Below are 11,978 nucleotides of genomic sequence, written 5' to 3' on the forward strand. Positions count from 1 at the left end.
AGCACATCACTGTACATGGCATTTTTGACTTGACAAAAGCCGATGACTCCACCTACCAACTGTGAAGCATTCTTCTGAAATGTGGCTGTCCTCAGAAATTCATCTCTTTCTTACATCTGCCACTTGATGGTATGAAATCTGTGATTTTAACCAATGAGTCATAAAAGATCCAATCTCTGTGTGCACTGGCATCAAGAAAGGCTCTGTTATTTCCCCAAAACCTTTTCTCCATCTTTCTTGTTTCATTTCAACAACCTTTTTGCTGGAACAGAGTAGACAAATGAAAGACTCTTCATCTACTGTGTCTCCACACCAACAAGGTCACTCCTCAGTCATACAGATGAAGCTTGTTCAGGGTTATGGGTGACTCATTTACTGAGGCATCTGAGGGAATGTGCTTCACACTTAACAAGCTCAAACAAGGGACATCTACCAACCTGCCTGTACTGCCCCGGACACCCCAAAACATGGACTGCTTGGAACCCCTCAGCAAAGGCATCCATTAATAATGAAGTTCAGCATTGCCTTTAATGCACTAGAGGGTGGCATGGTAGTATAGCGGTTAGCGCAACGGTCTCACAGCGCCAGTGACCCAGGTTCAATTCCCGCCACTCTCCGTAAGGAATTTGTATGTTCTCCCCATGACTGCGTAGGTTTCCTCCCACATTCAAAAGATGTATTGGTTAGGAAGTTGTGGGCATGCTATGTTGGCGCTGGAAGCGTGGCGACACTTGCAGGCTGCCCCCAGAACATTCTATGCAAAAGATGCATTTCACTGTGTTTTGATGTACATGCAACTAATAAGATATCTTTTGGCTGTCTGAGGAAACAAGTGTTTAAAGATCAAAATCTCAGTCACATTAGTCTCTGTGCAGCAATGATCCATGCCCTTCTATACACTTCTGAAATGAAAAACATCATGCTGGAGGAACTCAGCAGGCCAGGCAGCATCTGTGGAGAAAAGCAGGCGGTCAACATTTTGGGTCAGGACCCTTTTTCAGAACTGAAGATAGGAAAAAGTGGAAGCCCAATAAATAGGAGGGAAAAGCAGAGCAGTGATAGGTGGACAAAAGAGGGGAGGCGGAGTGAACACAGGGAGGTGATAGGTAGATGCAGGTAAGAGATAGTGATAGGCAGGTGCGGGGGAGGAGGGGAGAGCAGATCCACTGGGGGATGGGTCAAAGCTCTGCTTTTCCCTCCGATATATTGGGCTTCCCCTTTTTCCTATCTTCAGTCCGAAGGGTCCTGACCCGAAACATTGACCGCCTGCTTTTCTCCACGGATGCTGCCTGGCCTGCTGAGTTCCTCCAGCATCATTGTGTTTTCATCTGGATTCCAGCATCTGCAATCCTTTGTTTCTCTATACAGTTCTGAGCCATGGACTACCTACAGCAAACACCTCAGGGCACTGGAGAGGTATCATCAATGCTGTCTTTACAGAATCTTTCCAATCCGGTGGCAGGATCCTCTCCCAGGGCAAGATCCTCCACACTGGGGTCCTAATTACATGGAGATGGCTCCAATAGGCAGGACACTTCAATCACATGCCTAATGCCAGGCACTCATCTCGAAACTCCATCACAGCAAAAGACAGGTGGACAGAGGAAAGAATTCAAAGAGTCTTCTCAAAGTCTCTTCAAAAAAGACATAGCATCTCCAGTGATCCGAAAATCACTCTAAATGGACAAGGACAATCTGTGTTGGCACCGAGAACCTTGAGTCCCTTTGTAGGGAGCACACCAAAGCCCACTGTAACCTGCAGAAGGGGCACATCACCTGCCAAACTGCCTACCTGCCATATTATATTTGACCTAATAGAACTTGTCAAAGTGTGGTAACTGGATGAAAAAGTGAATGGTCCCATTTATCATCCTCTTTCTCCCTGCACCATCATCCTTGTTATCGTTTGACCTCCTGTCTTGGCAGGCACAGTAGTGCAGCGGTTAGTGTGACGCTATTACAGTGCCAGTGACCCGGGTTCAATTCCGGCTGCCGTCTGTAAGGAGTTTGTACATTCTCCCTGTGTCTACATGGGTTTCCTCCAGGTGCTCCGGTTTCCTCCCACATTGCAAAGACATAGGGTTGGGAAGTTGTGGGTGTGCTATGTTGGTGCCGGAAGCGTGGAGACACTTGCGGGCTGCCCAAAAGACTACGCAAAAAAGATGCATTTCACTGTGTTTTTCAATGTATATGTGACTAATAAAGATATCTTACCTTTTCTTATGCTTGATCTGAGATCTTCCCTCCCTGTTTCTCTACATTTTAAAACCTGTTTACTTATTTCCAGATTTAGATTGTTTACCTACTTCTTGTGAAAGACCAACTCTCTTTCTCTCTGCACAGCTATTGCTTGGCCTGCTGAGTATTGAAGATTCCCAGCTTGTAGATTATCACTTCTCTTCCAGGAATGGCCACCTTGAGACAGCTCTGCTCATGTCTCTGATGGGATTCCATCTATCTCCCTTACTTTATTCACCCTCACTGGATTCTGTATCATGCTTTTGATAAATGTTGACCAAAACTCACTTCCACAGCTAGAACTCAGTCCATGGCAAATGTTTCCAGCTTGGAATTAATGTTGTTTCCAACTGAAATTCCACCCTTCCCATTTTGCATCAACCCATGATCATGGGTATGATTAAGTCTCTTAGTGGTTCTCCAGTCACCGTTCTTGTTGCATCCTGAGAGTTAAACAATACTAGGCATCAGCTTTGTGCCTGATATTCCTCCCCAATACACCAATTCATTCTCTCTCAAAGCTGTCAAAAAGCCAAAAAAAATGCAGATGTTGGAAAACGGAAATAAAATCAGAAAATGATGGAAGTACTCAGCAGGTCAGGCAGCACCTGTGGAGAGAAAGAGTGGCCATTTTAGATCACTGATATTTCATTAGAACTGGGAAAGGTTATAAGTCAAACATGCTTTAAGCTGCATCAAAGGGGGAGGAGCAAAGTGAGCAACAAGAATGTCTGTGATAAGGTTGAGACTAAGAATGACTCAAAAAGTAGTGGTGCTGGCTGAGAGAGGGCCTGTTAATCATAGCTGATCTGTCCTGAGGAGGTATAAACATGAATAAGGATTCAAGAAAGAGGGAAAGCCGGAATGGTGAGATATAAAATACTGCAGCTGCTGGAAACCTGAAATAAACACGATTTCCCATTCATAAAACCACGTTAACTCTTCTTGATTGGTTTGTAATTTTCTAAATGACCTGCTATTACCTCCTTAATAATGATTTCCAGCATCTCCCCAATGACAGGTGTTACGTTCACTGGCCTATATTTTCCTGCTTTCTGTCTTCTGACATTCCTGAATAGTGGTGTTACACTTGCAGTTTTCCAATTATCTCAGATCTCTCCAAAATCTAGGATTTTAGAAAATTACACCAGTGCGTTCATTATCTCTGTAGCCACTTCCTTTAAGTTAACAGGATGCAGGTCATCAGGTCCAGGGACTTATCGGGCTTTAGCCCCAGTGATTTGTCGCACATTTTTTCTCCAGTGATATTTCTTGTTTTACCTCCCTCACTATAAACATGAAAGTATCCCCATTATCTCTGCCACTTGTCATTATTAATTCTCCAATCTCTTCCTTTACATTTACTTAAGCCACTTTCTTTTTATATAACTGTGGAAGCTCTTACTATCTGCTTTATTAGTATTTCATATTATCCAGTTGACCCTTTACCATTTTTTTAGCGATCCACTGCTGGTTTTCCAAACATCTTTATATAAATTCTCAATTCTAATGAAAGATCACTGAACTGAAATGTTGAATCTCTCTCCACCTGGCTGACCTGCTGAGTATTTTCATATCTTTTGTTTTCATTTCAGATTTTCTGTATTTGTAATATTCTGTACAATGTAAACTTTTTGATTAAACAGAAGAGAGAAATGCAACAGGATGGTGGAGATAGACATAGCAGACACCATTGAATGAACACTTGAGATTTTTTTTTCATTCTTCTGGTCATTACAAATTTTATGGAGCTTGCTCTGCAAAAAATCGCAGCCACTTTTCACCTTAGTATTGCTGTTTATGTAGAAAACTTCTTTGTGGTGTCCTGGGTGGTAACATATAAATTGCATGTTTTCTTGTATCACTGACCTGTAAGAGCTACCTGTCACAAAACAAGCTTTCCATCACTAAAGGCAACAATCTTGGGTGGCACAGTAGTGTAGTGGTTAGCGTAACGCTATTACAGCACCAGCAATCGGGGTTCAATTCCGGCCACAGTCCGTAAGGAGTTTGTACACTGTCCATGTGACTGCATGGATTTCCTCCGGGTGCTCCGGTTTCCTCCCACATTCCAAAGACGTACGCGTTAGTAGGTTAACATGGGTGTAACTGGGCGGCGTGGGCTTAATGGGCCGGAAGGACCTGTTACTGTGCTGTATAAATAAAGTTTAAAGTTTAAAAATTTTATTATCTGATAATTAAGATTCTACCAAGTGTAGCTTGAAATGTTAGCCTTAACTTTTAAATGTTCCATTCTCCTGCTTCTTTCCACTTATTCTGTTCCCTCTGATCTTGCTCATTGAAATCTTTCCTTCTGGCCCGATCTGTCTCCCTTTGGCCACTTCCCTCTGACCCTTCAAGTCTCAGCGCTTGTCTCCTTGCTCCAATTAAAGTATGGGTTCTGTTGGATCAAGAGGATGTGGAAGTAGATTCATGCTCTTCAGATAGAAAAGCAGAGCAAGGCTGGACTCAATCTTGCATAATGTCATGAGCAACAGGGAATATGAACAGGCATGCAAATGTTTCACAACATTTATTAGTGGCCTGGATGGGATCCCAGATTCCTGCTTAGCAGGAAGTCAGTCTACTGTAGAAGTTAGTGTTATACTTTACTTTCACTTTGGGTTTAATCGACAAGATCCAATTTAAGACTAGATTCTTCCAGTCGTGTTCCTGACCTGTTGATTATTTCCAACTTTTTTTTTATTTCCAATTTCCAGCATTTGGTTTTGTTTTGGCAATGATGCAATGGTGTAATGATTTAGAAAACCAATTTGATATTTTCCAATTTGTTGACAAAGGCAACAATTTTGAACTAAAACACAAACAGGCCAAACTTGTTCTCCACAGTAAAGACATCCTCAGGCCACTTTAGTTCAATAGTTTTAAAGGAATATGGTGGAATTCTGGAAACAGGTCACCTGTCTGTCTACCTCCCTGCCTGGAGACAGTGCAAGTGCAAAGAGAGCAGTGAAAAGGAAAAGAATGACAGAAACAAAGATATAAGTGTATCTGCATCAAGAACCATCATTGTATTGAAATACGAATAAAATTGCCATCCCAAACAATTATATGAAATGTTAGACAGGCAATAGCATTAGTAAAGCCCATCTCCATATAGGTGACAGAAATAACAAAAGAATGAATATCCCACACCTTATTAAAAATAGGCACAGTATTAATATACCACTTGATATATACCCTCAGGTGTGGAATCACAAACTTGACAACTATTAATGTACTTAAGTAACAATTTAATGTTTAATTCCTACAAAACAACTTGCATCAAACTGATAAGTGCATTGGTAAAGGAAATTAACCAAAAAAATGATTACATTACATAGTTTGTAAAAGATGATGCCATTAAATAAATTCAAGCTTGTAATTAATGCTGCAGTGTCTATTAATTCATGAGTTCTTCTGCAATGTGGCACAGAAGCATGAAAGTTGAACAGAGTAAAGCACAAGGAATTACCAAACCTTCAATTCCATGTTTATTGCTGAGTGATTTGATGATAAACAGCTTGTCTTATGAAGTATTATTTTTGACTACCACAAGGAGTTGGATTTTTCACATGAGCAGTGACGCATTATTAGAATAATTGGATATTGTCTATTTTGTAAAATGATATATGATGTGTAGTGTTGTTTTATGAATACAATTAAATACTTAATTTGACCATCCCTCCTCTGAAATTTCTTTCACATTTAATGTTTTAATCAAGAAAATAAATTATGTAACTGACTAGTTAACATATATTAGAATCTACACAGTCTTACGATGATCTTGCTTCAGTTCAGTCACAGTGACATTGCAATAAAAGAATTCAATGCATGTCTATCGAACCAATTGATTCAACACTGTATTAAGGATATTTCACCTCGGGCTGCAGGAGATAACTTAAAAAAGAGAAATGGTGAAGATCTGATTGCCTCTCCCTTCCTCAATCCCTATTTTGAGAGAGAACAAAGAAAGAAAGAGACGATGATGCAAAATGAATGAAACAAGAAAACCAAATGTTCTTCCTCTTTCCAATCCTGATGGTGGACTTGAGTTAATTTTAAAGATACTTCATGCAAATTTGTCTCCTGGGAAGACAATGTAAGTTGTTGGTCAGAAAGTTTCAGACATAAAGATTAATCATTCTCTTTCATGAAGATACATTGTCACTTCACGGACACAAACTGGTGGCTTTCAAGATCACTTCTGATGACAGGTTCAGTACTCTCAATGGGGAAACCGACTCCGCTGTGCTGCTTTCAATCCCTCGTCAGTACATTTCAAATGGATGAAAATCTTGCAGCTGTTTTACCTGAAGTGAAATGAATGCCTTTTCGTTCTTACTCTCAACAATGTGGAAAGGATTTCCTAGTGTTTATCAGACTTAGCCCATACAATTCTCCATGTGTAAACATAACATTTCAAAAAGTACTTTTTAATGCATTAGCATGCTGGATATCAGTGTGCTAAGGAACACATTTCTTTAAACTTTTTCAGCAGTTTATTGTTCTCTGTCAATCAAGTTCACAAAAGAGCTTTGATATATTCACATAACTGACTGCCTAGTTGTTTTAATGCTGAAGATAATGTTTGAAGGAAACAAGTTGTGTGTTTTACTCCTGTTTGTACTTTATCTGTTGTGTAGGAACATGCAGAGCATGTAGAGTAATGTGGCAGGAAACACAGCGATGTTTAAAAGTGTGTCAGGTTTATTTTAGGTTCATTTAGACTATGCACATGTGCAGAATGATACACTCAAGAGCAAATATGTCATCCAATGACATCGCACATATTTACATATAGTATGTAAAGTGATCACTTTGTACAACAATGGACTCTTTTTTTGTTCTAATTGTGTTCTTCTTGTGTAATTTTTATAATTTATGTTTTTCTTGTGAGTGTTGTGTCTCTAATGCTATGTGCCTGTGATGCTGCAGCAAGTAAGTTTTTCATTGCACCTGTGCACACCATGTACTTGTGCAGATGGCAATAAACTCCACTTGACTATACAGGTTAGTTCTTAAATTGAGATAGCAGTCAAAGAAAAAACATACAAACATGTTAAGCATTCACAGGACAATAGTATCAACAGTACCTTTCAACACAATGTGCAAAGGTGTTATTTCAGCCCAGTTGGAGAGTGCAACACCCTATCTCTATCTGCTGCCTTTGTAATGACAAATCTATAAATGTTAAAATGAGTCTGTCTTAAGAAGTGGACACTGTCCTAAACTTTTATAAGAGATCATTTTCAGCATACTGATAAAGCTAACTCTATCACCAGTTTCACCCCTTTGTATTGGATCTGTTAGGCACGACAGTAACGGAGATGGCTTCCATTCCACATCACTCTGATATAACAGATACACGCATACCATGAACTTTAGCTCTGATAAAAAGTCATCAATCTGAATCATTGATAAACAATAATCAAACACTGCAGATGATGGAAATCTGAAATAAAAAACAGAAAATGCTGGAAAGACTCCACAGGGCAGGAAGTATATGTGGAAAGAGAAATAGAGTTAATGTTTCAGACAAGGCGGTTTTGACCACAAGTACTAACTCTGTTTCTCTTATAGATGTTGCCTGACCTGCTGATTGTTTCCAACTTTTTCTGTTATTATAACCTGAATCATTGCTTCTCACTTCAAAGCTGTGGCCTGACCTGCTGGTTATGTCCAGCCTATTCTGTTATTATTTCAGATTTCCTACATCTGTAGTTTTCTGCTTTTCGATATTTGGTGATGGCTGGTGTTCTCTGCTTAAAGGCAGTGGGACTTGTAAAACAAAGTAAAACCTAGGAGCATGCGTCAAGTGGCAATTCCATCATCAATAAGTACAATACTTGAGTTATTTTCAACAGAGACACCAGATGTCATCTTTATCCACTACAGATCCCACCTTGGAATTTAGCTTAAAAATCAAACTACTGTTCACAAACAATTCCCAATTACATTAATGCTTCAAAGTAATTACTTTTCTTTAATTCAGCCTTCTTTTTATCCTCTGATTATACATATATGACTTGCCATTCAATTCACTACTTGCATTGCTGTTGAATTAAAAAGTTTCTTTGTGAAAGAGATAATAATCATTACATGAATCATTTCAACCATAAAACCATTTTAAATACTGGTTGTATAACTAAAATACTTTTGTACTCTGATCCATAGATCAGTGATATGCTTAAATATTCACCATTTCTTGATGCATGTTATCCATTTGTTCAGGAAAGTTTTGCACCTCTGTGTGAGCAACCCTGGGGAATTATCTTTATTTCGGTAAGATAAGGCAAAAATTAAGGAATACTGTCAGTAGGACTTCAAACAAATTTGTAAGCTTCATTAAAGTTTTATGTTCCATACCAACTTCCTTGATGATGTAATTGTTTATCACAAGGATTTTTCTTAAGCTGAGTGACCTTGCTGAATTTGGGTCATATGAATTTAGAAGCAGGAAAAGGCCTCGCAACCTCTCATACCTGGTTCACCATTTACTTAAGGTCATGGCCAATCTGACTGCAACCTCAACTCTCTTTTCCCATCTACTCCAGGTAACCTTTCACCCCCTTATTATTAAATATCTGTCTAGCTCTGCTTTAAAAATAGTTGTTTGAAGAACAGAGTTCCAAAGGCTTTTGACCCTCTTGAGGGAAATAAAATTGTCTCTTTCCTAACTGGACATCTCTTAGTTGTAGATACTCCACAAGAGGGAAAATCGTCTCCACATTCACTCCATCAAGACACTGATATGTTTTGATCAAATCCCTTCTCACTCTTCTAACAATGAATGAATGTAAGCCTAACTTGTCCAGCCTTTGCTCATAAGGCAACCACCCATTCCTAGTATTAGGAGCAAAAGACTGCAGATGTTGGAAATCCAAAACATAAAATTTTGAAGCACTTAGTAGGTTAGGCAGTTCTCACCGGGAGAGAAGTACAAACCAACATTTTGTGTCAACACTCGTCCATCTGAAATGGAAAAGTGTGAAAACAAGCATTGATTTAGGTTGCAAAGGTGGGGGGGGGGGGGGGGGAAGGAGAAAGAACAAAGGGAATGTACATGATAGGATACAGATCATAATTGTCAAGGATGCAATTACTTTCAAAACCAGCAAGTCACAGACAGAAGCGAAGAACGATCAAACTGAAAGAGAAAGATACAGACACGTCCATGAACTGAGAGGTAAAAAGGGATGGTTACCTGAAATTGTTAAAATCCATTTTAGGTCCCAAGGGCTGCAGTGTATCCAGACAGAAGATGAGGTGCTGTTCCTCAAGCTTATGTTGGGCATCATTGGAACAATGTGGGAGACTGAAGGCAGAGAGAGCAGAGTGGGACAAGCAATGGAAGCTTATGGTCGTCATTAGGGACTGAATGGATGTGTTCCGCAAAGCAGTCACTCAATCTGTGTAGGCTTCTCCAATGCAGAGAAAACCTGATGGTAAGAACCGAATGCAGTGCATTAAGTTGGAGGAAGAGCAAATGAATTGCTGCTTCACCTGGAAGGACTGTTTGTGTCCCTGGATGGTGAGAAGAGGAGAAGTAAAACGACATGGGAAAGGGCTGTAAGAAGGGGAGTGGTTGGTGGAGATAGAAGAGTGAACCAGGTCATCACGGATTGTTGAGAGATGTATCTGGTGATGCAGAAGGAGAAAGTGGGACAATGGAATAGAGTCCGTACAGGAAGCAGGGTGGGAAGACGTGTGGTAATTCCAGGGTACCACCATTTGTAGGATTCAGAATCTTTTAATCAGCTCAACATTGCACACAATCCTCCTTCAAGGCATCCAGCTCAACCTGAGCCTCATTTGACCGATTCAGAAACTCTAGTGAACAGGTATGGTAGTTACCATGCTCTTTCCAAGACTGTGGCGTCATCGTCTGGCTTGATTGAAGTGGGCTTGTTCTGACACCTCGCACTGAGTTTCTCATCTTCCATCTTATCAGGGGATTCCGGCAACGGCACAGCCATTGTGCTGAACACTCTGCCTAGTGTCATCAAAAACAATCACAGACTCCTCTTCCAAATTGCTTGCTATTGAGGCTTCAAATATTGTCACTGGTCAGATAATGCCAAATCCTGAACTCGGCCAGCACAAAATAGACTGTCCTTCGCTTTGGGATATCTCACCGTGGCTCACTTAATGCTGGGCTCTATATATTTGCCTTTTCCACCTCAAGGTGGCCACTCCTCATGCTATCCCATGGCCCATCTCTGCCAGTGTCCCCCTGTCACTGCAGTAGTTGCTTTACCAACATTCTTCCCACATCAAAAGTAAACACGTGTGCGGCTCATGCAACAGGGAATGCTCAAAACAGCAAGCCCCTGGGTTTGGGAGAATGTTTTTAATGTTCCTTTTTATCCCATGAAGTGTTTTCCTCATTGAGATTTACAGCTCAGATTACAACCCCAAGTCTAGAGGTATCACTTCCATTTACCATCATGATATTTTATCTTATTGCCATGGACAACCCTTGATGCAGGCAATCTTTTGCACACATTGGCCCAACTCATGTCCTAGCTCTCTTCTTGGAAAACCTGTTTTTAGATACCAAGCTTCACCCTCCCCAAACTCCACTTGCTCTGGTGCCAGTAATTTGCTACATGTTCATTAGTCCTCCACACCTTCCATGGAGAAAACTGCCTGTCCTCATGTAGATTCCTCCCAATTTCTACCTTATCAGGTAATGGAGCTACACCCTGGGCTGACAATGTCTATGAACTTAGACGCCTTGGCCCCCAGTGGTCAGGTGCAGTGCACCCGAAAGCTTTCGTAGATTCTGGATCTCTTCTTGGCGTTAAGCCGTGATTTAATTAAAGTACTGTCCTTCAGTCTGAGTAACTCAATCGAATCAATACCCATAATTACTGGGACGAAGCTCTGGCTTGTATCTACGACAAATAACTGGACCACTAGATCTCCACTGGCAGCCCTAATGTTCACCTCCCCTTAACTTGGAAAATCCCTCTTATTATACTGGCGTCCAACACCACTTTGCTCTTCCTCAGTGAAAAAGGTCTGAGGAATTTTTTGTACGTTTGCTGGATGTAAATAGACTGTCTTGCTGCAGCATTAATACGTGGACTCATCATATTATTCCAATTGATAAGGTGGTTATCAATGTACAGTTGTTACCCCTTCCCTCTGAGGGCTTTCAATGAATTCCATTCAACGTGTCCATCTCCACTTCCCTGGTACTGGTCCACGGATGGTATCCCAAGGGGACTGTTCTACACCTTTGCCCCCTTGCACCAGAGACAAACAGAGACCACCTTTGTTACCAGCAGCTTCCGCCTTGAGGATTTGCATTCCCGTGCAATATGTCCTCTGGTGGCAATCACATGGTCTGACTAAAATGAGCATTCTGAGGCCAAGTAACTTCAATAACATCCATGGCAGATCCTCCTAAAGAGCCATAGAGACTAACAGCATGGAAACAGGCCCTTCAGCCTACCAACTCCATGCAGACTGTTAAGCACCCATTTTACCCTAATCCCACCCTGACCCATTTTATTCTCCCCATATTCCCAACTCCCCCAATTCTACCACTCAACTACACACTGGGGGGGAGGGGGGTGCAATTTACAGTGGCTGATGAACCCACCAACCCACATGTATTTTTTTGGGATGTGCGACAGGACTGCCCAGAGGAAACCCATGTGGTCACGGGAGAATGTGCAAACTCCACGCAGACAGTACCAGAACTCAGGATTGAACCTGGGTCTCTGGAG

This window comes from Pristis pectinata, chromosome 27 (assembly GCF_009764475.1).
Source record: "Pristis pectinata isolate sPriPec2 chromosome 27, sPriPec2.1.pri, whole genome shotgun sequence".
Classification (NCBI taxonomy): domain Eukaryota; kingdom Metazoa; phylum Chordata; class Chondrichthyes; order Rhinopristiformes; family Pristidae; genus Pristis; species Pristis pectinata.